General features: G+C 45.3%; 1 protein-coding gene across 4 annotated transcripts in view; it reads left to right on the top strand.

Moving 5' to 3' along the window:
• The window catches only part of LOC112264884 (exostosin-1c), a 71,627-nt gene that overhangs the window by 37,665 nt on the left and 7,595 nt on the right, over positions 1-26,367 (top strand). The window lies entirely within an intron of this gene.

The following is a 26,367-nucleotide window of genomic DNA, read 5'->3' as shown; positions in this document are numbered from 1 at the left end:
TGGGGCAGTAGCTGGCCCTTAAAGGGATGGTCCATTAAATGAACAGTACCAGTCTCTCCTCTATAGGGGGTGGTCACAGGGTCAGGTCACACACTATAACACAGGATAGGAATTCTACTGAACGGCGTGATCCAAGGGAGAGCTAAACATTCCACACGTTCCTATGGGAGGGTGTGATGTGTGATGCATGTTGAAATCAGAGCGGTCACACGGAGTAGAAGGCCATATGATGGGTGTCAGATGCTATGTGAAATTGGTCTATTTTGATCCATGTGTGTGAGTGTGATGTACAGTGGGGCAAAAAGTATTTAGTCAGCCACCAATTGTGCAAGTTCTCCCACTTAAATATAAGGCCTGTAATTTTCATCATAGGTACACTTCAACTATGACAGACAAAATGAGAAAAAAAAAAATCCAGAAAATCACATTGTAGGGTTTTTTATGAATTTATTTGCAAATTATGGTGGAAAATAAGTATTTGGTCAATAACAAACGTTTATCTCAATACTTTGTTATATACCCTTTGTTGGCAATGACATAGGTCAAATGTTTTCTGTAAGTTATCTGGGTAAAAGGCAATAGTCTGTGTCAAATTATTGTGTTAGAGTGGGTCAGGGGTTGGTATACAATTGTTGTGTTGTTTGTGTATTGGTGCGATGTAAAGCTAAATGTTATGGGGTGGATAAAGTGAAGTGGGTAAAGACAGTCGTTGTTGTGCTTGGTGTTTACAACCAGTCTCTGGGCTGAATGAATGTTCTAGACAGCCTCTGGAGCAGGGCCAGTCTGGCCACACTGGGCTCTGTGTGTGTGTTGGAAAGGCCACTCTGTGGAAAAGCCAAAAACAGGACAGTTACTCAATAAGGCTGCAGGCTGCATGATGTGGCTCTGACTAGGTGTGTGTGTGTACAGAGACAGCACCTTGTCAACTCAACACGACCTTCACAGACCATTCTAACCCCATTCCCACAGTATTTGGTAATGGGACCGTTAACGGCCCTTAAAGGGATGGTACAGTGATAGGAGCAGTAAGTAGCCCTTTAATGCTATGCTAGCTATCAATACTCTTACACAAATACTTGTGTAGCTATGGTTGAAAAGCATTTTTTGAAAATCTGAGATGACCGTGTTGTTAACAAAAGGCTAAGCTTGTGAGCCAATATATTTATTTCATTTAATTTGCGATTTTCATGAATAGTTAACGTTGCGTTATGGTAATGAGCTTGAGGCTATAATTACGCTCCCGGATACGGGATTGCTCGTCGCAACAGGTTAAGGTTCAGTCTGGTTATAGGGAGGTTAATGGTCATGGTAAGTTAGTAGCTGGACCTTAACCTCAAGCAACCAAAATGTGGGCATAATTATATTTTTGTTAAAGGAATGGTCAGTGATACAGGGCAGGTAATGGGGCAGTAGCTGGCCCTTAAAGGGATGGTCCATTAAATGAACAGTACCAGTCTCTCCTCTATAGGGGGTGGTCACAGGGTCAGGTCACACACTATAACACAGGATAGGAATTCTACTGAACGGCGTGATCCAAGGGAGAGCTAAACATTCCACACGTTCCTATGGGAGGGTGTGATGTGTGATGCATGTTGAAATCAGAGCGGTCACACGGAGTAGAAGGCCATATGATGGGTGTCAGATGCTATGTGAAATTGGTCTATTTTGATCCGTGAGTGTGATGTACAGTGGGGCAAAAAAGTATTTAGTCAGCCACCAATTGTGCAAGTTCTCCAACTTAAATATAAGGCCTGTAATTTTCATCATAGGTACACTTCAACTATGACAGACAAAATGAGAAAAAAAAATCCAGAAAATCACATTGTAGGGTTTTTTATGAATTTATTTGCAAATTATGGTGGAAAATAAGTATTTGGTCAATAACAAACGTTTATCTCAATACTTTGTTATATACCCTTTGTTGGCAATGACATAGGTCAAATGTTTTCTGTAAGTCATCACAAGGTTTTCACACACTGTTGCTGGTATTTTGGCCCATTCCTCCATGCAGATCTCCTCTATAGCAGTGATGTTTTGGGGCTGTTGCTGGGCAACACAGACTTTCAACTCCCTCCAAAGATTTTCTATGGGGTTGAGATCTGGAGACTGGCTAGGCCACTCCAGGACCTTGAAATGCTTCTTACGAAGCCACTCCTTTGTTGTCCGGGCGGTGTGTTTGGGATCATTGTCATGCTGTAAGACCCAGCCACGTTTCATCTTCAATGCCCTTGCTGATGGAAGGAGGTTTTCACTCAATCTCACGATACATGGCCCCATTCATTCTTTCCTTTACACGGATCAGTCGTCCTGGACCCTTTGCAGGAAAACAGCCCCAAAGCATGATGTGTCCACCCCCATGCTTCACAGTAGGTATGGTTTGGAGTGTGACTGTTTGAGGTTGTGGACAGGGGTCTTTTATACTGATAACAAGTTCAAACAGGTGCCATTAATACAGGTAATGAGTGGAGGACAGAGGAGCCTCTTAAAGAAGAAGTTACAGGTCTGTGGGAGCCAGAAATCTTGCTTGTTTGTAGGTTACCAAATACTTATTTTCCACCATAATTTGCAAATAAATAAATTTAAAATCCTACAATGTGATTTTCTGGAATTTTTTTCCTAATTTTGTCTGTCATAGTTGAAGTGTACCTATGATGAAAATTACAGGCCTCGTCTTTTTAAGTGGGAGAACTTGCACAATTGGTGGCTGACTAAATACTTTTTTGCCCCACTGTACATCAGTCTACTCTGTTAGCGAATATAAAGGATATAATTGTGATTCGGAGGAGGGTGTTCAAGTGTTTGGGAAAGCAGAAAGGGCATTAAACAAAAACATTGAGACACACAGGCTCCGTGAAATTGCTTCCCTTGCCGTGACCTCTAGTCTCTGCAACTTATCTGTCCAATCACTCTCAACACAGACACACCACCGATTCCACATGATCCCAACACACACAGACGCAGCAGGAGGCCATTAAAACACATTCAAGAAGACACATACACGCCTGCATGTTCACCTCAGATAGACTTGAGCGTTACCTAAAGCAGAACTCCATGATACCCCAAGTTCCCTTCGGTGCAAAGGTAATCACCATCACCTGACGGAGCCAATAATCTGGCAACTCCACGAGCATGTCAACTAGGCTGCATTAACATTCAAAACAGGAAGCTTAGAATACGCCAATAGGGGATCCATGGAAATAGAATTCTAAATCCACTGGTGTATTTTTTTTTAACTGTTCATGTGTTACTCAAGTTACAATTTGTTTTTCCATTTCCCATTGCAAATGTAAAATAGCACGTTGGACAGTATAATTCCAAGGTCTCAACTATTTGTCGTTTTTCATCTTAGCCACCCACTGTGTACACTGTCCATAATCACAGTGTACTTTATGATGGCAAATGGAAAGATTATTTACTCCCAAGAGTTTGTAGTGTTGCAGTTGGGGAAATGTGAGATCGTAGGGGTTACATGGCAAAGAAAAACCTCATCTGTCTGACATAAGAACTTCCTGAAATAGGGTGGAGTCTTTATATAGATTACTTGCATATTTTAAGGATTTAATCAAGACCCACAATGCAGCAGTGTCTAGTTTGTCTTCTACGTTGGCATCTAACAGAATAATCCACACACGCTGATCTATCTTCACACACCAGCTCAGATGGAGGCACAATCCCAGAGCTGTGGAATCCCGCATACACATATTTGTACTGATCCACGCATACTTCCGCACTGAGACACACACACGCACTCACACATACACTCCCTACCTCCCAGGGGAGTGTGTCAGGGCCCCAACTGATTAAAGCTTGGCAGCGGGGGCTCTGTCAGCATCATAAAACACAGGCAGTCGTGTAGATGATCTGCCACCCATTTCCTAGGTGATATATTCTCTTACTCTGTTCTCAGCCTATGCACATGTATTCTCTCTCTCTCTCTACCTATCAACCAAGAGGAATGACTCATGTTGATGACCCCTAGACGACAACCCATCTGCTTCGTGCCCATCACACACTTTCTTTTTGACCTCCCTCCTTTTCCCTCTTCCTCTCCTATTCCTTTCTCTGCTTCTCCCATGTCTGCATCCATTATCCAATAGGGTGTTATTTTGTCCATGTAATAATGGGTGAAATGAGAACAGGGAAACAAGTAAACGTATATATGGCTCCGGTAATAATCATTCTTTTGTCCATTTTGGTATTTACTACAGATGAAATTGGACAATGGTCCACAATTCAGGACTATTGATTTAGTGTGGTTTGTATCGGTTTTGTACTACCGGAAATATACAGCTGCCTAGCTCGCTAGCTTACACCCAGACACTTTAACGTCTATATTGACTCCGAGTTGTTGTTCATTGAGCAATGTCTCTGTTAAAGAAGCAGCGGGAGATCATGTCATCTTACTTCATTGTGACAGTCCTACTCTGAGATGCTTGATGAGCACTGGCCCTGGTTTGTGGAGTAGCTGACTGAGATGTATAAAGAGATTGAGAAACCAGACTGAATTCTCTCACATTAGGACCATAATCCTCTCAGAAAAGCAACAGCTCATCAATGGTGGACAACTGGACACGATTCTGAATCAAACGGCACGCAATTAAATGGGAGGATAGGAGCCCAAGAGAGGGAGATAGGGTGATGGATAGAGTCCACTAGGTTCAAATGACCAAATCAAAATGTATTTGTCACGTGTGCCGAATACAATAAGTGTAGACCTTACCGTGAAGTGCTGTTGGTTAAGAGTAAGGAAAATATTTACCAAATAGACTAAAGTAAAAAATTATAATAAAAAATAACACAAGAACGAGGCTATATACAGGGGGTACGGGTACAGAGTCAGTGTGTGGGGGTACAGGTTAGTTAAGGTTATTTGTACATATAGGTAGGGGTGAAGTGTCTATGCATAGATAATCAACAACGAGTAGCAGCAGTGTACAAAAGGGAGGGGGGGGGTTAATGTAAATAGTTCGGTGGTGGTGGTGATTGTATTAATTGTTCAGCAGTCTTTGGCTTGGGGGTAGAAGCTGTTGAGGAGCCTTTTGGTCCTAGACTTGGTGCTCCGGTACCACTTGCCGTGCGGTAGCAGAGAAAACAGTGACTGGAGTCTCTGACAATTTCATAGGCTTTCCTCTGACACCGCCTATTATATAGGTCCTGGATGGCAGGAAGATTAACTCCAGTGATGCACTGGGCTGTACGCACCACACTCTGTAGCGCCTTACGGTCAGTTGCCATACCAGGCAGTGATGCAAATGGTCAGGATGCTCTCGGCGGTGCAGCTGCAGAACCTTTTGAGGATCTGGGGGCCCATGCCAAATCACAGATGTTACTGATGAAAAAAGAATTGGAATGAATAGTAGCTTAATCTTGTTTCCTTAAAACGCAGCCAGTCTTTTTTCTATGTGTAGTCATTAAAGTCGGGGTCAACTCGAGTCGGGAAGTGAATTGTGTATTTTTTTTGTTTTGTTTCAAGAGTATACAATGCTTGGCTTACTGTATAAATGGACTTTATACATGAATTGGAGTACAAGTAGACAGAATTGATGGGTATTTTCACATTGTAAATAATGTAGAAACATTTACCATGTTATCACTAAGTACCGAACAGGGATGTTGAAAAAAACATATTTTCTTAATGAATACATGGTCAGAATAGTACTACCTACAGTACCAGTCAAAAGTTTAGACACCTACTCATTCAATACTTTTTTACATTGTAGAATAAGTGAAGACATCAAAACTATGAAATAAAACATATGGAATCATGTAGTATCCCCCCAAAAAAGGGTTTCACAAATCAAAATAGATTTTATATTTGAGATTCTTCAAAGTAACCACGCTTTGCCTTGATGACTTTTGACTGGTACTGTATGTCCTGTTGGCCATGGTTTGTTTCCTTAGTGTACAACTTCATAGCGGCGGTCAGTCAACTCTGTTATACTGTACCTGCACCTGTGGATGGGCGTTCCATCTTCCATCAATGACTATTGGTACAGCTGCTTACGTATTGTTCTAAATGTATTTGTTTAAGGCCAAAGTAGGTTTAATGAATAGTCTTTGAAGCCAGTGGAGTCATTGACTGATCTATTATTGCCAATGTTTATTTATCTACTATTATCTGCTGTTGGGTTAGGCATATAGGTGGTCTGCTAATGATGACAAGCCTGTTGACGTTTCTCTGGTTTGGTGGTGTGGCATTAAGGGTGAGTGGTTTTAAGGGTGAGTGTGTAGGGAGGGTGGCAGACAGCAGTTGGTTTCTCTCAAGATGAGGGACTCTGGCTAAAGACTAAAAAGCGTCTGGCTTTATTATTTTTCAAGACGTTGGACACACACACACACACACACACACACACACACAGGCTAGACAGAAAAATACGCACACACAGCTACTCCAAAAAACACTCGGTGTTTTAACGTGTGAGCATGCAACACCTATTTATTTGCGAGCTGCATGGAAACACTGTCATTGATGTGTAAAGTCATAAATTATTCAACACCATTTCCTTCATCCAAAAGACAGCCTATTTTCTAAATCTCTCTCAACCTTTCCATCTCTTCCCCCTTTCCCTATAACAGGTTTTTTTTTTTTAACTATAGAGAGAGTCTGATTTTTCATTTGTGGTCTCCAAGTCTGTGATGGACATGAGGGAAGAGGGTTTAAATCTCATGGAAAATGAAAATAGGAAATGGAGGGAAGCAAAAAGGCAGTACTACACACACACACACTACACACACACACACACAACTCCCTCATTCATTTTGCTGACGACCTGACGGTGGTAGGCCTGATCACCGAAGATGATGAGACAGACTTTCGGGAGTAGGGTCAGAGACCTGTCAGTGTGGTGCCAGAACAACAGCATGACCCCTTTCACATCGACGGGTCTGAAGTGGAGCGGGTCGAGAGCTCCTCGTGTCCAAATCACTAAGGATCTGTCATGGCCCACACACACACCAACACAGTTGTGGCAACGCCTCTTCCACCCTCAGGAGGCTGAAAAGATTCAGCATGGGCCCTCTGATCCTCAAAACATTCTACAGCTGCACCATTGAGAGCATCTTGACTGGCTGCATCCACCTTTTGGCCTCTCTCTCTTTCTCACAGTCTCCCCCCTTCAATTTGATTACATTCCAGCACACTATTGGAATGAGTGGTAAACCCTGCCCATTGCCAAAACAGTTGATAATGAAACAATCTTTCAGTCCCACTTCCCTTCCTCCCTTATTTTTGCCCTCCAAGCAGACCTCCTAATCTCTACCACCTTCTTCTTCTTGCCATCCCTCCAGCCCTTTCAAATCAAATAAAACTTTTTGTCACATGCGCCGAATACAACAAGTGTAGACTTTACCTTGAAATGCTTACTTACAAGCCCTTAACCAACAGTACAGTTGAAGAAGAAAATAATTAACCAAGTAAACTAATATAAAAAGTAGCACAATAAGACTAACGAGGCTATATACAGGGGGCACCGGTACCGAGTCAGTGTGCAGGGGTACAGGCTAGTTGAGGTAATCTGTACATGTAGGTGGGGGCGAAGTGACTTTGCATAGGCAACAAACAAACAGCGAGTAGCAGTGTACAAAAGGGGGAGGGGGGTGAATGTAAATTGTCCAGTGGCAATTTTATGAATTGTTTAGCAGTCTTACGGTTGGGGGTAGAAGCTGTTGATGGGACTTTTGGTCCTAGACTTGATGTTCTGGTACCGCTTGCCGTGCAGTAGCAGAGAAAACAGTCTATAACTTGGGTGACTGGGGTCTCTGACAATTTTATGGTCTTTCCTCTGACACCGGTCCTGGGTGGCAGGAAGCTTCGCCCCAGTGATGTACTGGGCCGTTCACGCTACCCTCTGTAGCGCCTTATGGTCAGATGCCGAGCAGTTGCCATACCAGGTGGTGATGCAACCGTTCAGGATGCTCTCGATGGTGCAGCTGCAGAACCTTTTGAGGATCTGTGGACCATTGCCAAATCTTTTCAGTCTCCTGAGGGGGAAAAGGTTTTGTCGTGCCCTCTTCACAACTGTCTTGGTATGTTTGGACCATGATAGTTTGTTGGTGATGTGGACACCAATGAACTTGAAACTCTCGACCCTCTCCACTACAGCCCAGTCAATGTTAATGGGTGCCTGTTCGAACCGCATTTTTCCTGTAGTCCACGATCAGCTCCTTAGTCTTGCTCACATTGAGGGAGAGGTTGTTGTCCTGGCACCACACTGCCAGTTCTCTGATCTCCTCCCTATTGGCCGCCTCATCGTTGTCGGTGATCAGGCCTACAACTATTGTGTCGTCAGCAAACTTAATGATGGTGTTGGAGCCGTGATTGGCCATGCAGTCATGGGTGAACAGGGAATACGTACACACCCCTGAGGGGCCCCAGTGTTAAGAATCAGCGTAGCAGATGTGTTGTTGCCTACTCTTACCACCTGGGGGCAGCCAGTCAGGAAGTCCAAGATCCAGTTGCAGAGGGAGGTGTTTAGTCCCAGAGTCCTTAGTACGCACAAAGCTCATCACTAAGCTATGGTGTTGAATGCTGAGCTGTAGTTAATGAACAGCATTCTCACATAATGTTCAATTTCTCCAGGTGAGAAAGGGCTGTGTGGAGTGTGATTGTGTCATCTGTGGATCTGTTGGGGCGGTATGCGAATTGGAGTGGGTCTAGGGTGTCTGGGAGGATGCTGTTGATGTGAGCCATGACCAGCCTTTCAAAGCACTTCATAGCTACCGACATGAGTGCCACGGGGCAGTAATCATTTAGGCAGGTTACTTTCGCTTCCTTGGGCACAGGGACTATGGTGGTCTGAATGAAACATGTAGGTATTACAGACTCGGTCAGGGAGAGGTTGAAAATGTCAGTGAAGACACTTGCCAGTTGGTCAGCGCATGCTTTGAGTACATGTCCTGGTAATCCGTCTGGTAATCCGCAGCGGCTTTGTGAATGTTGACCTGTTTAAAGGTTTTGTTCACATCGGCTACCGAGAGCGGCATCACACAATGATCCAGAACAGCTGGTGCTCTCATGCATGCTTCATTGTTGCTTGCCTCGAAGTGAACATAAAAGACATTTAGCTTGTCTGGTAGGCTCGCGTCTGGGTTTCCCTTTGTAGTCCATAATAGTTTTCAAGCCCTGCCACATCCGAAGAGCATCAGAGCCAGTGTAGTAGGATTCAAACTTAATCCTGTATTGACGCTTTGCTTGTTTGATGGTTTGTCCAAGGGCATAGCAGGATTTCTTATAACCATCTGGATTAGCCTCCCGCTCCTTGAAAGCGGCAGCTCTAGCCTTTAGCTCGATGCGGATGTTGCCTGTAATCCATGGCTTCTGGTTGGGATATGTACGTGCAGTCACTGTGGGGACGACGTCATCGATGCACTTATTGATGAAGCCAATGACTGAGGTGGTGTATTTCTCAATGCCATTCGATGAATCCCGGAACATATTCCAGTCTGTGCTAGCAATACAGTCCTGTAGTGTAGCATCCACGTCATCTGACCACTTCCGTATTGAGCGAGTCACTGGTACTTTCTGCTTTAGTTTTTTATTGTAAGCAGGAATCGGGAGGATAGGGTTATGGTCAGATTTGCCAAATGGAGGGCGGGGGAGAGCTTTGTATGCATCTCTGTGTGTGGAGTAAAGGTGGTCTAGGTTTTTTTCCCCTGGTTGCACGTGACATGCTGGTAAAAATGTGGTAAATCTGATATGTTTGCCTGCAATAATGTCCCCAGCTACTAGGAGCGCCGTTTCAGGGTGAGCATTTTCTTCTTTGCTTATGGCCTTATAGAGTTGGTTGAGAGCGGTCTTAGTGCCAGCTTATAATACAGACGAGAACTCTCTTGGTAGATAGTGTGGTCTATAGCTAATCATAAAGTACCCACCCCTCATCTTACCAGAGGTAGCGTCTCTGTTCTGCCGATGCATGCAAAATCCCGCTAGCTCTATATTGTCCGTATCTTCGTTCAGCCACGTCTCGGTGAAACATAATATTTCCGGTTATTGTCCGGTTGGTAGGATAATCTTAATCGTAGGTCATCAATTTTCCAATGACTGCACGTTAGCAAGATGAATGGAAGGCAATGGGAGTACACTCGCCTCCGGATTCTCAGAAGGGTACCCGATCTTCCGGCGTCTTTTCTTCACGCAAAAGGCATGGATCTGGGCCTGTTCCAGTGAAAACAGGATATCCTTCTCATCGGACTCGTTAAAGGAAAATGTTTTTTCCAGTCCGCGGTGAGTAATCGCTTTTCTGATGTCCAGAAGATCTTTTCGGTCATAAGAGACGGTAGCAGCAACATTGTTAAAAATAAGTTACACAAAATGCAAAAAAAAAATACAAAATAGGTATTATAAATACCAATAGGTATTTATTGGGATGACCATAACCACACTGCTAACCTTATGCCTTACCCAAATTTTTTACAATATACAGTAAAGCCTATTTTGACCGCTGGCCCATGTAATGGAAATCGGGAGCTCTGCGTCCAGGACAAGATTCATCCCAATAAACATCCACCAGCTTCCCTTTTCACAATATCTATCTCTCTGCCCCTCTCTACATTTGTACAGACCACAGGTGGCTGGTGAGGGCAGGACAGCTCATAATAATGGCTGGAGTGAATGTTTGTGTTTGATGCCATTCCGATTATTCCATTCCTGCATTACTATGAATCCATCCTCCCCAATTAAGGTGACACCAGCCACCTGTGATACATACACAAAGCCCCCCCCTCCCAATCTCTTGCTCCCCCCTCACCCACGCTGTCTTTCTTCCCCTTTCTCCTGGTCTTCCTCTCCATGTTCATGCCGGCTCTGTATCCCACTCTCCCTGCTCCCCACCTTAGTACACACCCCCTAATATTTGTCTTTCTCTGCTACTCTCTCTTGTCACAGAGAGACAGGACTGTGTTTCTGCACTGCACTACACTTTAGCCTAATGGACAGTTGTCTCATTTCTATACATAACATCCTTTGATGAAGTTTCTCAAACTCTCAGCTCGGAGTGTGTGTGTGTGTGTCCATGTTAGTGCTTGGTTGAGGAGTGAGTAATAGTGCTAAGGGATCAACTGGTGGTCAGGTCATATCAGTCCAGATTATAGAGCTTAGTCCCTTTATCCACATCTCACTGTAATTAACAAAGAGAGACTGAGGGAGAGAGAGAGAGACACGCTCAGCGTGAGCTCCTGATTTGTTTCTCGCTCTTTGTTTTTAAAATGAGATAAACACTCAAGACAATAAATAATGAGCAACAACTCTATTCAATCAGAATAGGGGGGGGGGAAATAACTTTGTGCCTCAAATGAAGAATGATTGACTCTCAGTAGCTAGCTAATGTTACACAACAAAAACCTTGCCAGCAAGCTAACCAGCGAGCCAGAAAAAGCATGGGGAGTTAATGAAACTACATCAAACCACCAAATTACACATACAGTATATGGACACCTGTTTGTCGAACATCTCATTTCAAAATTATGGGCATTAATACGGAGTTGGTCCCCCCTTTTGCTGCCATACAGCCAGCAATCTTCTGGGAAGGCTTACCACTAGATGTTGGAGCATTGCTGCAGGGACTTGCTTCCATTCAGCCACAAGAGCATTAGTGAGGTCGGGCACTGATGTTGGGCGATTAGGCCTGGCTCGCAGTCGGCGTTCCAATTCATCCTAAAGGTGTTCAATGGGGTTGAGGTTAGGGCTCTGTTCAGGCTAGTTCTGCCATACCGATCTGGACAAACCATTTCTGTATGGACCTCATCTTGTACAGGGTGGCATTATCATGCTGAAATAGGAAAAGACCTTCCCCAAACTGTTGCCACAAAGTTGGAAGCACAGAATCAACTAGATTGTCATTGTATGCTGTAGCGTTAAGATTTCCCTTCACTGGAACTAAGGGGCCTAACCTGAATCAAGAAAAACAGCCCCAGACCATTATTCCTCCTCGGCTAGGTAGCGTTCTCCTGGCATCCTCCAAACTCAGATTTGTCCTTCGGACTGCCAGATGGTGAAACGTGATCCATCACTCCAGAGAACGTAATTCCACTGCTCCAGAGTCCAGTGGCGGCGAGCTTTACACCACTCCAGGCAACGCTTAGCATTGCGCATGGTAATCTTAGGCTTGTGTACCTGCTGCTCGGCTGTGGAAACCCATTTCATGAATCTCCCGACAAGCGGTTCTTGTGCTGACGTTGCTTCCAGAGGCAGTTTGAAACTCGGTAGTGAGTGTTGCAACTGAGGACAGATGATTTGTACGCGCTACGCACTCGCCGATCCCGTTCTGTGAGCTTGTGTGACCTACCACTTCGCGGCTGAGCCGTTGTTGCGCCTAGACATTTCCACTTCGCAATAACAGCACCTATAGTTGACCGAGGCAGCTCTAGCAGGGCAGAAATTTGATGAACTGACTTGTTGGAAAGATGGCAACCTATGACGGTGCCACGTTGAAAGTCACGAAGCTCTTCAGAAAGGCCATTCTACTGTCAATGTTTGTCTATGGAGATCGGATGGCTGTGTGCTCGATTTTATACACCTGTCAGCAATGGTTGAGGCTGAAATAGCCTAACCCGTTAATTTGAATGGGTGTCCACATATTTTGTACATATATAGTGTATTTAACCACTTATTGTTTTTAGCAAAATGATCCTTGGTATAACCTTCTTAAAAAATGTCCATGTACCTTAGTAGAACCCCATCCCCCTTCCCCAGCTTAGACAGGGCTTCGACTGTAATGGGTTAAGGAGAGAACAGAGAGAGAGAGAACACCACCACCAGTGGCACGCCCTCCCACAAGAGAGACTCAACCAGCACTACCCTCACCCCCACTCACGCCACCCAAAAAGGCACATCCAGCACCTCTCTTCCCACCATAGTGGAGGACCCCCCCCTCCCTCAGGCCCTCCTCACCACCATGAGCTGCCATGAGGGATGAGTTCACCAAACTGGAGGGGGAGGTGGTTCTGCTCAGGGTGAGCATGAGCAAACAGCCACCAGACATCCACACCTTAGAGGAGCTCCTAACCAAGGTGAGGACAGAGCAGGACAGCAGCCTTGCAGCACAGCTGAAAGAGGTTCAGCAAGAGAGAGACTGACTCAAGAGAGAGCTGGCTGTTCTAACAAAGGAGGTGAGAGAGCTCCACAAAGAAAGGGAGAGCAGTAATAACGAGCTGATCCACCCTAGGAGAGGAGATGCAGGAGAGAAAGAGAACATGCTGCAGGAGCAGCTAGATCACCACTCTGTGACTTGCCCTCACACAACATTGGAGCCCACCCCAACCAATCAGGCCTCCCAAGCCCTGCCTGCTGCACGCCTCACCCCAGCTCACAGAACAGCATCCCGCTGACCGCGGCACAGACCAGCCTGAACACCCACCAGCCCAAACTCTATCCCCTCTAGTCCAGAAGACACACTGATATCGTCCTGTTGCTGGACTCAAATGGGAAGTTTGTTCAGGAGAATAAACTTTTCCCCTCGACACAAAAGGCGAAAGGTGTGGTGCCCAACAACGCAGAGTGCCATGGAGCTGCTTGATAAGGCCCATCTCGGGTCGCCAAGCCACATAATCATACACACCGGAAGCAATGACCTGCGTGTTCAGCAGGAGAGGGTGGCCACTTCACTACGGGGAGTGATTGAGAAGGCCTCCGGAATCTTCCCCAACTCAAGGATTGTGGCTTCCACCCTTCTACAGAGGAAGGACTTCCACCCAACCACAATCTAAAGAATAAACGCCGGCCTCTCCCGGGATTGTGCCCTGCGACCCAATGTACACCTGGCCCACCATCCACCTGGACTGTCCACTCTTTAATAATGAATTTACCAAATGGTACAAACATCCAATCGAAATACTGCATGCTAGAGTTTTGCTAGACTGTATTTCAAATGCAGAGAACCTCAAAATAACTAAATGTAGAGCACAATTGGGCCAATACCCTTCCTTATTCGAAATGAAAAAAGAGACATGAAATTTTACAACCATCTAAAAACAACCGACCCTGGAAAATGTCATCACACAGCCCTACACTGAGTGTACAAAACATTCAGAACACCTGCTCTTTCCATGACAGACTGACCAGGTGAATCCAGGTGAAGTCTGATCCCTTATTGATGTCACTTGTTAAATCCACTTCAGTCCGTGTAGATGAAGGGGAGGAGACAGGTTGTAGAAGGATTTTTAAGCCTTGAAACAATTGAGACATGGATTGTGTGTGTGTGCCATTCAGAGGGTGAATGGAGAAGACAAACGATTTAAGTGTCTTTGAACAGGGTATGGTAGTAGGTGCCAGGCGCAGTGGTTTGTGTCAAGAACTGCAACGCTGCTGGGTTTTTCACACTCAACAGTTTCTTGTGTGTATCAAGAATGGTCCACCACCCAAAGGACATCCAGCCAACATGACACAACTGTGGGAAGCACTGGAGTCAACATGGGCCAGCATTCCTGTGGAACGCTTCCCCCGACAAATTGAGTCTGTTCTAAGGGCAAACAGGGGCGATGTAACTCAATATCAGGAAGGCGTTCCTAATGTTTGGTATACTCAGTGTGCAATGTCAAGAGATCGAAAAGAAGAGTCCCTTCAGCCAGCTGGTTCTGAGGCTCAGTTCACTAACCCGAACCAACCCCATATAGCCTCAGGACAACACTCAGGAAATCTGGCCAAACCAAATTATCACAGAGCAAAAATAAAACACCTATTGGAAAGACACCACAGAACTTCGATGCTATTTGGGCCTAAACAGGCAGACGACCTGACCACTGTGGCAGATAGAAAACGGAGTAAAACACTGACTAGGTACAGACTCAGTGAGCACAGTCTGGCCACAGAGAACGGTCGTCGCAGGCAAACCCGGCTGCCCAGAGAGACAGAACTGCATTTCCTATTACACTGTGGCAAATACTTAGAGAATCTTTCTTTCCCCAAATTATAATTCAGTACAAAGGATTTGCAACTATAAGTGATGAAAACATTTCGTAATTATTAGGTGATAATGTGCCCTCCCGCCATAACCTGAGGGACGGACAGTAAGAAGAGCAATGTAACGTCAATAATATTTGCCGTTTTGTTCTGGCTTTCATACCATGCCATGTGTCTTCTCAGTCATGTTGAGACTGGCCTACTACTATTGCTTTCATCTATTATTATTATTGTCACTAATATTGTTGTTGTAGTTGCTGTTGATGGTAATGCCATTTCCACTACTACTAGTATTATAGATGCCTTATTGCTGTTGGTCCCACCATTGCTGTTATACGTGTACTTTGACCTATGTAAAAGTTATTTAACTTACCATGTCAATAAAGTCTACAGAATTGAATTGAGAGATGGGGAGAGAGAGAAAGTGAGATGGAGGAGAATGAAAGAGAGACCGAGAGAAATGGAGATAGGCGTTAAAAGAAGCAGGCAATGATGTATGTACACACACACACACACAGATCCCCCCCCCTCCACAGAGAGAAGAGAGTGGATTGTGTGTCATGACAGGATGGACTGTATTTGTGTATATGTGGATCTAAGTACTATGTCCAGAACAAATAGCAGTGAGGATATGAACTAAGCTCTGTGTGGTTTCTACTAGAGAGTAGCTGTAGTTCAAGACCTCTGTAATATCCTAAGTTATGGGTATACTATACAGGCTGGGATGGGATCCACTGGGAAACTGGGCTGGACATCGGTCTGCCAAACAATGGTCAATCAATCTCTACCATGTACCGTATTTAGATCAGAGGTAAAACATCAGTGCAATTCATGTTGTCATACATTGCCTGTACAATATAGCTTATCTTTTATGCAGGAGTTCCTGCACTTACGTTTTGCTAAATGCACTGTATTCAAAAGGATAAAATGGGTACATTAATGCAGCACTAAACCCAGTCTCAAATGGCTTTACTTCATGTGTAGGAGTAATTAAGTTCATAAACATCCACGGGTCACATTTTACATTAAATTTGCACGTCCGCCACTAATATGGATGATAGACAATGTTATACTTGTATAATATATGTGTGGATGCTATCCAATCCAATATAACTTTATTATCCCTCGTGTAAATGTTTTTATGTTCAAAAACAACACCGAGAAACAGAGCAATTAGCATAGCTCTTAGATAAACGAATCACAGGGGACCGGCAGGCACTAACACAGCTTCAAAAAAACATCAATAGCAGATATCCTAGAGACCACCCACGGAATTGAGCTAACTTTGACACTGTCACATCTCCATTCCTTCTTACATGTGGATCATTATCCGTGTTCAATAAAAACACTGGACAAAACCATAAACGCAACGTGTCGCTCCCATGTCTCATGAGCTGTAGTAAAAGATCCCGTACATTTTCCATCAGCACAAAAAGTGTTTATTACAAATGTGTTGACATCCCTGTCAGTGAGCATTTCTCCTTTGCCAAGGTAATCTATCCACCTGACAGGTGCGGCATATCAAGCAGCTGATTAAACACCATTGATCATTACACAGGTGCTCCTTGTGCTGTTGACAATAAAAGGCCACTCTAAAATGTATAGTTGTCGTCACACACAGTGCCACAGATGTCTCAAGATTTGAGGGAGTTTGCAATTGGCATGCTGACTACAGGTATGTCCACCAGAGCTGTTGCCAAATAATTGAATGTTCATTTCTCTACCATAAGCCGCCTCCGTCATTTTAGACAATTTAGCAGTACGTCCAACCGGCCTCACAACCGCAGAACACGTGTAACTACACCAGCCCAAGACCTCCACATGCGGCTTCTTCAACTACGGGATCGTCTGAGACCCACCACCCAGACAGCTGATGAAACCTAATAATTTCTTAAACTGTCAGAAGCCATATCAGGGAAGCTCATCTGCATGCTCGTTGTCTTCTCCAGGGTCTTCGCCTGACTGCAGCTCGGCATCGTAAGCAACTTCAGTGGGCAAATGCTCACCTTCGATGGCCACTGGCACGCTGGAGAAGTGTGCTCTTCACAGATGGATCCTGGTTTCAACTGTACCAGGCAGATGGCAGACCGTGTGTATGGCGTCGTGTAGGCGAGCGGTTTGCTGATGTCAACATTGTGTACACATTGCCCAATGTTGGCGGTGTGGTTATGGTATGGGCAAGCATACGCTACAGACAACTATTTCATTTATTGATGGCAATTTGAATACACAGAGTTACCATGACAAGATCCTAAAGCCCATTGTCGTGCCATTCATCTGCCGCCATCACCTCATATTCCATCCAGCATGATAATGCACAGCCCCATGTCGCAAGGATCTGTACACAATTCATGGAAGCTGAAAATGTCCCAGTTCTTCCATGGCCTGCATACTCACCAGACATGTCACCCATTGAGCATGTTTGGGATGCTCTGGATCGACATGTACGAGAGCGTGTTCCAGTTCCCACCAATATCCCGCAACTTCGCACAGCCATTGAAAAGGAGTGGGACAACCATGCCACAATCTACAGCCTGATCAACTCTATGCGAAGGAGATGTCGCACTGCATGAGGCAAATGGTGGTCACACCAGATACTGACTGGTTTTCTGATCCACACTTCTACCTTTTTTAAGGTATCTGTGACCAACAGATGCTTATCTGTATTCCCAGTCAGATGCTTATCTGTATTCCCAGTCATGTGAAATCCATGTTTCAGGGCCTAATGAATTTATTTCAATTGACTGATTTACTTAAATTAACTGTAACTCTTGAAATTGTTGTGTTTATATCTTTGTTCAGTGTAAATAAATCATTATGATGATTTCCCTTTTAGATAAGGGAATCAAATGAATAAAAATAGATAAAGAAGATGCTGTCTAAGCTCTGATATTTTGGCTTGCTGTTGTTGTTAGCCTCGTCTTAGTCGGAAGACGCATTGAGTAATATATCAATCATAGCGACAACGTGTGTGTCAAGGGAGGACTGGGACAGAAGCCAGACAGACAGACAGAGAGATAGATAGATGGGAGGGAGGAACAGAGGGAGGGAGGAAAAACAGGAGAGACAGGCTTATCTGTCTGGCTTCTGCAACTGTCGTATTGGGGAGGGGAGGGGGGCATCCATAGAAGATACAGACATACTGTATACAAGATGGGATTAAACATCTGCACACACCGTGACGTGCCCACACACACAGACTTACACACAGCAGGAGATGATGCGCGAACACATGCACACATATAAACAAACACACTGAGCATAAACATGCACCGGTCACTCTAAGTCTTGAGTAATAATGCACAGCAACCTATTGGCATTTTCCGTTTGCAGTGGAAGCGGAGATTCTCTCTCTCGTTCATGTAAGAGGATACTCGGAGAGCTTATTTCTCTGCACATTGAAACCTTAACTGCCTATAAAACCTTTCCCTCTCTCCTTCGTTCTCTCTCTCTGCCTCAGTCTCAGTCTCTCGCTCCACCTCCGTCTCGTTCTCTCTGTCTCTCCAACTGTATTATCTTAGGCATGTTCTGTGTAGGGTGTAACCCTGATCTTGACCCATAGCCATCAGATAAAATTGCTACATAATGCCTCCTCACACACACATCCTATTCCTCTCTTTCTAGTTTTCTATTCATTGCTCCGGTCTCTGCTGCAAATTCTGTTTGTCTTTCTATCCCCTATTTCTCTCCCTCTCCTTATCACTCATTCCCCATTTCTTTCCTCTGTGTGTGGTGCTGGGGCTGTCCCAGAGGCATTAACAGCTGGCCACATCCTGTGCTCTCTCTTTCTGTATCCCCCTGGAAGGAGAAATGTCCAGTCTACTGCAGTATGGAATATGGATGGAGGCAGCACTGTGGGCTGTAGTGACATATGTAGGCTGGACAGACAGTGCATGGTTGGAGTATGAGTAGTACTTCTTAGACTGTATTTTCACTAATACATTTTGCCATTGTTGCAGTGTGGCAGGGACAGTGTTATAGCTGTTGTATGTGTTGGGATTAACGTTAAAGTCCATATGAACTGTATGATGGGTGTAGAAGTACTGTATGACAGTGGTGTGTGTGTGTGTGTGTGTGTGTGCATGGTATGCGTCTCAGGGTTAGCCCTTTTGTGTCCGCCGAGGTGAACAGAGCATGCACGGTATTGACTTTTGTGTCTGCCGAGGTGAACAGAGCATGCACGGTATTGACTATTTAGCGAATCCATACTGCCCGTCAGACACACACGTCACTGACATCTGACCTTTGCTAGGCAGAAATGTGGTGCGGTATTAACTGACCAGCAGCCGCTGTCAATCAACTGGTCGTGCCTCCTCCATGTGTGTCCATCTGTATTGGCTCAATACTCCCCCCTTTATTCTGCTTCATTACCTTATCAATGTTTCATATGGGGCCCGTGACCACAGAGAAGGGAATAGAGGGGGGGAGAAGATGAGGGAGAATAGAGGGGGAAGATGAGGGAGAATAGAGGGGAAGATGAGGGAGAATAGAGAATAGGGGGAAGATGAGGGAGAGAAAGATGAGGGGAATAGAGGGGAAGATGAGGGAGAATAGAGGGGGAAGATGAGGGAGAATAGAGGGGGAAGATTAGGGCGATGAGAGCGAGGACGAGGGAAATTGAGAGTGAAAGAGGGAGAAGAAAGAGGGAAGGGAGAAGAGGGGAAATGAGGGAGAAGAGAGAAGGGAAATGAGGGATTAGAGAGGGGAAATGAGGGAGAAGAGAGAGGGAAGATGAGGAGAGACATGCACGAGCTCACACTTAACAAACAGACCTTCATTCGTACACAACCCACACATAGTGAGTGAGTCACTGTGATGCATACTTTTTAAACATCCTTTTGGTGATAGCCGTACAACAGTGAGCCCTGGGCCTCAGCATGCTGACAGAAGCTGCCGTGCTGTGTGCACGGGTACCATCTGTGTACCATGTTTGTGTGAGTGTTGTGCATTTGTGTGTGTGGTCTATCTGTTTAGTAGAGAAAATATGTATAGATTGTTTCAATCTTCAGATTGTGTGTGGATGTGAGTGTTTGAGAGAGTAAAAGATACCGACAGAGGACAGTGACATCGAAAATGAGATGTGTGTGTGACATTTGTGTGGGCGGGAACAGTGTGTCTGTTGCCACGACTGCTCGATTCGATTCTGGTTTTCTCCAACGTGGATTTCCGTCATATTCTATGTTTAATATTTAATAACCTCAGCCCCCCCGTGGACACAGGGGATCGGAATAGCATCTGTGAGGCGTTTGCAGACCACAGACGCACACACATATATATACAGAGTGCAAGCAGAACACACACACCTCACACCAGTACACTTTATTACAGTACACTGCAGTGCACAATGTCAGTCTGTACACAGGCCTACTTTCTGTATTCCACACGTCAGGCACAGGAGGCTGGTGGCACCTTCATTGGGGAGAACAGGCTCGTGGTAATGGCTGGAGTGGAATGAATGGAATGGTATCAAATACACCAAACACATGGTTTCCAGGTGTTGATGCCATTCCATTCCAATTCCATTCCAATCCAGCCATTATTATGAGCCGTCCTCCCCTCAGAAGCCTCCGCTGACATCATGGTTTCCCTGGACTATCTGCACAGGCTCAGGTCAGGCAGAGGTTGGGCAAAGGTATAGGACGGCAGGGTCAGGGGAAGGCAGAGTGGTCAGGCGGGCGAGCTCAGGGTCAGGACAGGCAGGGTCAAAACCAGGAGGACGAGAAGAGAGACTGTGGAAAAGCAAGAGCTGAACACAAAAATTGCTGGTAGACTTGACTAACTGGCAACAGCCAAACAGAGAACACTGGTATAAATACACAGGGGGGTGGAGACAATCACAAAGACAGGGTAAACAGATCAGGGTGTGACACACTCATGCTGCTGCTACTGTTTTTTATTTTACTCTTATTATTATCTATCATCAGGATCTCCATCAGGCTCTACAATCCAGGAACAGAGTCAGTGAAAGTAAAAGGGCGCTATTGCTGGAATCCATTCGGGCTGCAGCGGTTGTTCAGCCCACTGAACTAGTCTCGTTTCCCCAGCGGTTTCTTCTCACTTACAGTTGGTGTATACGGAGAGCTCTGCTGCACTAAGTGCAGACGAACAAAGTAGGCTTGCGCAACTCCTTAGTGCCTATGGGGGACGTCTTCTCTACTGGACCCACTGATCTTGGTCGCACTGGTCTTGTACAGCATGACATTCGGACGTTGCCTGGGCCACCTGTGAAGCAGCAACCGTGGTGGATGGCATTCGAAAAGTAGCTCAATGCAGACCAGCAGTTCCAGCAAAGTCTTGAAACTGGAGTAGCCTCTCCAAGCTACGGCAGCTGGGCTTCACCAACAGTCATGGTACGCAAAAAGGACCAGACATACCATCAATGTGTGGACTACAGGGCTCTAAATGAGTTACTGTTAAGAATTCATATCCGATACCCCGTGGACAGCCAAATGGTTTAGCGCGGACTTAGCGTCAGGGCCCGTAAAGCAGCCGCTTTCTGCAGCAGGAAGGGCCTCTGAGTGGAATGGGATGCCTTTTGGGCTCTGTAACGCACCAGCGACGTTTCAACTGCTAATGGACCGTGTCCTGTATGGAATGCAATGGGCGACCTACCTAGTATATCTAGATGACATCATCATCCTGGGAAGGGATGTCACGGAGATGCTCCAGTGCCTGGCAGTGTTCTGTCGGCTACGCCAAGCCAACCGGAAATTGTAACGCTTCAAGTGCCGTTTCTTCCGCCGACAGGTAACCTACCTTGAACACATCGTTTCCAAACACAGCATCACCGCAGAAAATTCAAAAAAGTCCAAGAACGGCCCCAGCCTACCGGTGTTTCAGAAGTCCGTCAGTTCGTCGTTCTGACCTCAGACTAGCAACTATTTGTCAATGATTTTTGCTGATGGAGCCGTCTTGTCCCAGATGCAGGACGGTGAGTACTAGCGTATGGGAGCCGGCGGCTGTCCTCCACCGAGCAAAACTATTGTACTACACGGAGGAAACTACTGGCAGTAGTGGAGCTCACTACACACCTCCGTCAATACCTGCTCAGAAGACTCTTCATTGTGCACATTTACCACAGCAGCCTTTGGTGGCTCATAAGGATGAAGGAACCAGGTCAACTAGCGAGGTGGCTCGAGAAGCATAACTTCAAGGTCATACATCGTCCAGGACGCCGCCATGAAAATGCTGACGTCCTGTCCAAGAGGCCCTGCCGCCAGACTTGCCCCTGCACTATACAGGACCCTACCCAGAAAAATGACTGTTTCAGGCAGCCGGAAGTGCAGTATGACCTTTGCCTCAGCATAGCCGATTACGTTCTGGAAGCTACTTTATGGAGCTCCGCTCAGTGAGGGTAGGAGAAGACCCCATCCTACAGCCTGCACTCTCTGGAGCGGCCTTCGACGAGGAGTCGGGTCATCGGGACAGTGAAGAGGACACGTTGGACGTGGAAAATATTTGCCTCAGACACAAGTGACTCTGTTCTCTTCCATGGATGGACTCTGACATGGGCCCCGTCAAGAGATGGCTCGAGGAAGAACAGGAACGCCCATCATCGGGGGATGTCGCCTTTCGGGCCAGAGACTGTATGTCAAGGACGGCATTCGCTTACGCCGCTTCTACTGTACCGAAGGCGCAGGGTTTTACCCACAGATACTCCTACCTCATTGTGTTCCGGACGGACATCGTGAAGCAGATGCACGACAGCCCTGTAGACGGACACTTTGGCGTGGAACGCACACTTGCCCGGCTGCAGACAAGACACTACTGGTACCGAATGAGAGAGGAAGTCACACTACGGTGTCGTACATGTACCAGCTGTGCCGCTAAAGCCAGACCTCCAAGGAAGCCCCAAGCACCTATGGGGACTATCCTCGTGGGAGTACCTATATGGAGAAGATTGCCATTGATCTCATAGGCCCCATGAACAAGAGAGAACTCTACATATGGGTGGTTCAAGACTTTTTCACAAAGTGGGTGGAAGCTCATACATTTAAGTGCACCAATACCAAGTGCACACACACACACTGGTAGACAAATTTCAAGTTTCACACACATAAAGAACATTTAGATATTAGATCACAGTAACTTACTGTATATCCCACACCCATGATAGGCATTTGAAAAACGCTCACACACACACACTTAACGTACCCCTGCAAGCAAACACGCACGCACACACTCAATGGGTCATGACGATGGAGTTCAGAAAGGAGACATGCTCCATGTCCCGTTAGCAGACAGAACAGTCTGTTAATACTGGCTCTGCTCGACACACACACACACGTTTTGTTCTTCAAACCTCGTGGGGACCTAAAATTGATTTCTATTCTAAATCCTATTTTCCCTAAACCTAACCTTAACCAAAACCTAATCACTTACCCTAACCCTGATTGTAACCATAAACACCTGAGCTTAAAATAGCATTTGTCCTCATGGGGACGTGGGTAATGTCCCCACGAGGGATCGTTTTCCTTGTTTTACTATCCTTGTGGGGACTTTGGGGGATTTTAGGTCACCACAAGGATAGAAGAACCAACACACACACACACACACTTACTCACTCATTCAATAGGAAAGGAAAAGAGAGTGAGAGAGTACGACAGAGAGAGAATAACAGAGAGAGAGAGCGCCTGTTCATTTGTTCTTGGAAACAAACTGCTGTTAAATTATTTATTTGTTCCCTTGCATTAAGTAAATTCGCTCATTAAAAAACATCAGCGAACAAATCAGCATGACCCAGAGTGGGATGAAGTAGGTTGCCAGCGACATGCTCACTCCACTCCCACCACATGCTGGGGAGAGCTCTCTCTCGCTCTCTCTCGCTCTCTCTCTCGCTCTCTCTCTCGCTCTCTCTCTCTCTCTCTCTCTCTAATGGGTAAGTGGCGATACAAGTACATCCAAACAGACTTTATACACACTTGCATGAGAAATAACACACATTAGCTCATATCCACTAACTATCGGACACACATATGCACTTGCGCACACACACACACTGCAGTTCTGCAGAACTGGCTAAGCTCCCTCAATAGGTGGAAAACAGCACAACATTGCAGTATAGCGGTGGCAAACGGAAAACAATGCACCCTTTCGCTACCCTAATTCTCTAGGGTGTTTGTGCCTTTTGTGTGCATGTATGTGCTTCCATACTGTATGTATGTGTGTGTGTGTGTGTGTGTGTGTTTGCTGGTGGATGTTTGCATACATTATGTGAATGTGTGTTGTGCTGCAAGTGTTAGTTTGTGTGTGCACATTTCCGTGTGTGTGTGTGCGCAGATTTGTATGTATGTATACACCACAACCTTGACAGTGACACTCATACAACAGTTCACCGAGAAACTCACACCAAGATCCAAATCAATGCTAACATCAGCGCCTGTATCTCATCACTCACAGAGTGGTAAATAAACAATGGTCGGTACAGCCGAGACAGAGACAGGCTAGATTAGCGGCGGCCATATTTTATGCTGACGCCCCTTGAGCGTGTAAACAAGACTGTTGCCCTCAGAGCAGGAGAGACGAGGATATAGGAACTCTTTCGTTAAAAAAAAAGTGTTTATTTACTTAGAGCAGTGAGCAACATGACGGGCCGTTTAAAAAGGTTCCACTGGCTTGATAATGGCTTACATTTCCGAGTTTTTTTTTGCTGGGTTTCAACGTGTTTTACATTTAGAGGGTTGGGCTTGTGGGGAGGTCACCTGAGCTGCCTAGCTCAGAACTGTGAAGGGCCCACCTGGGTGATGCGTGGTACCCATTTTGTACCAGAATGCACTCCAAACATTGGCAGCTTGCCACAATTAGTTGGGAACATTGGGTTCTTTTGGTAGTTCCCGGGGGCATTTCTAATGCTGACTATGCACGGATTTCAGATCACTCTGTCAACTCCCATCATAACCTGAACAGTTCTTTTCCACCCTTAACAACTGATTTATGATCAATTCACCTTACCCACAGCCCTACCCATCTTAATTATGAACATAACAACACAACTGGCCCCATACCAGTTCTTAACACAAAACCACAGTCACCATAACCCGGAGGGGATGCTGGTGCCTGAACAAATCATGACCGTTCACACCCAAAACACTGTCGGAATGATATCCATTCAGATGCCAGAATGACCACAAGTATAAACATAAATAGAGAGCAAATAGACTACAACACTCCCTACCGAGTTACAAACTGCCTCTGGAAGCAACGTAATGGTCTGGGGGCTGTTTTTCATGGTTTCGGGGCTTGGCCCCTTCGTTTCATTGATTCTAGCCGATTCTAGCCGATTCTGTGCTTCCAACTTTGTGGCAACAGTTTGTGGAAGGTTCTTTCCTGACAGTGCACAAAGCGAGGTCCATACAGAAATGGTTTGTCGATCGGTGTGGAAGAACTTGACTGGCCTCCACAGAGCCCTGACCTCAAACCCATCGAACACATTTGGAATGTGAATTACTAATGCACTTGTGGCTGAATTGGAAGCAAATCCCTGCAGCAATGTTCCAACATCAAGTGGAAAGCTGTTATAGCAGCAAAGGGGGGTACCAACTCCATATTAATGCCCATGATTTTGGAATGAGATGTTCATCACGTAGTGTATGTTGCTGGAATGGAGCAACTCATTGTGTCAAATGTTTTGAGGTCTGTATAATGCACATCAAATAAAGTTGGATTGGATTTGATTAAAAGCCATACTGTGTTCCATTCCAACGCCATCATCCCCATCTGCCTATACCCGAAAGAATAAAGTATTTCACTCTTTGACCACCAACGCAATTATAATCACAAAGCATTAACGTAAACCATATACCCTTACTTATACTTTGAAATTATGAACATAAATACTTCATGGACCAGGTCATCTTAGTTGGCAATATTGCCACTTTTTTTCTAGCATGGTTTTCTACCAACAGCCTCAAGTCAAGTCCTGAGAGGAATGTGTACAGAATATGGGTACTGTTACGTTGTAGCTACAGTTGGATTTGATAGGATGTCTTTCAGTGTGACTGACTGTCCTTTTTAAAATACAAAACTCTAGAAGCGGACACTGAAGCTGACCCTGTGTGGGTCAAACCAATAGAGACAAGTTTTTTTTCTTCCCAAAACACAGCTCATGTAGTTCATACAAATGTAGTACATGCAACAGTCAGTGGCAATGGAATGGTATAGCTAAGATGTGGCCATGTCTTCCTGTTGGACTCTCTAACACAAAACCAAATTGTATTATGTAACAGGTCCAGTTATTCAATCAAATGTATTTAGAAAGCCCTTTTTACATCAGCAGGGATTATACAGAAACCCAGCCTAAAACCCCAAACATTGCAGATGTAGAAGCACGGTGGCTAGGAAAAACTACCTAGAAAAGGCAGGAACGAACCAGGATCTGAGGGGTGGCCAGTCCTCTTCTGGCTGTGCCTGGTGGAGATTAGGGTAAGGAAATGGGGAAACCTAGTCAGTTGTACAACTGAATGCATTCAAATGAA

Source organism: Oncorhynchus tshawytscha, linkage group LG13 (genome assembly GCF_018296145.1).
Source record: "Oncorhynchus tshawytscha isolate Ot180627B linkage group LG13, Otsh_v2.0, whole genome shotgun sequence".
NCBI lineage: Eukaryota > Metazoa > Chordata > Actinopteri > Salmoniformes > Salmonidae > Oncorhynchus > Oncorhynchus tshawytscha.
The sequence above is the reverse complement of the archived record's forward strand: the minus strand, read 5'-3'. Positions and strand labels throughout refer to the sequence as shown.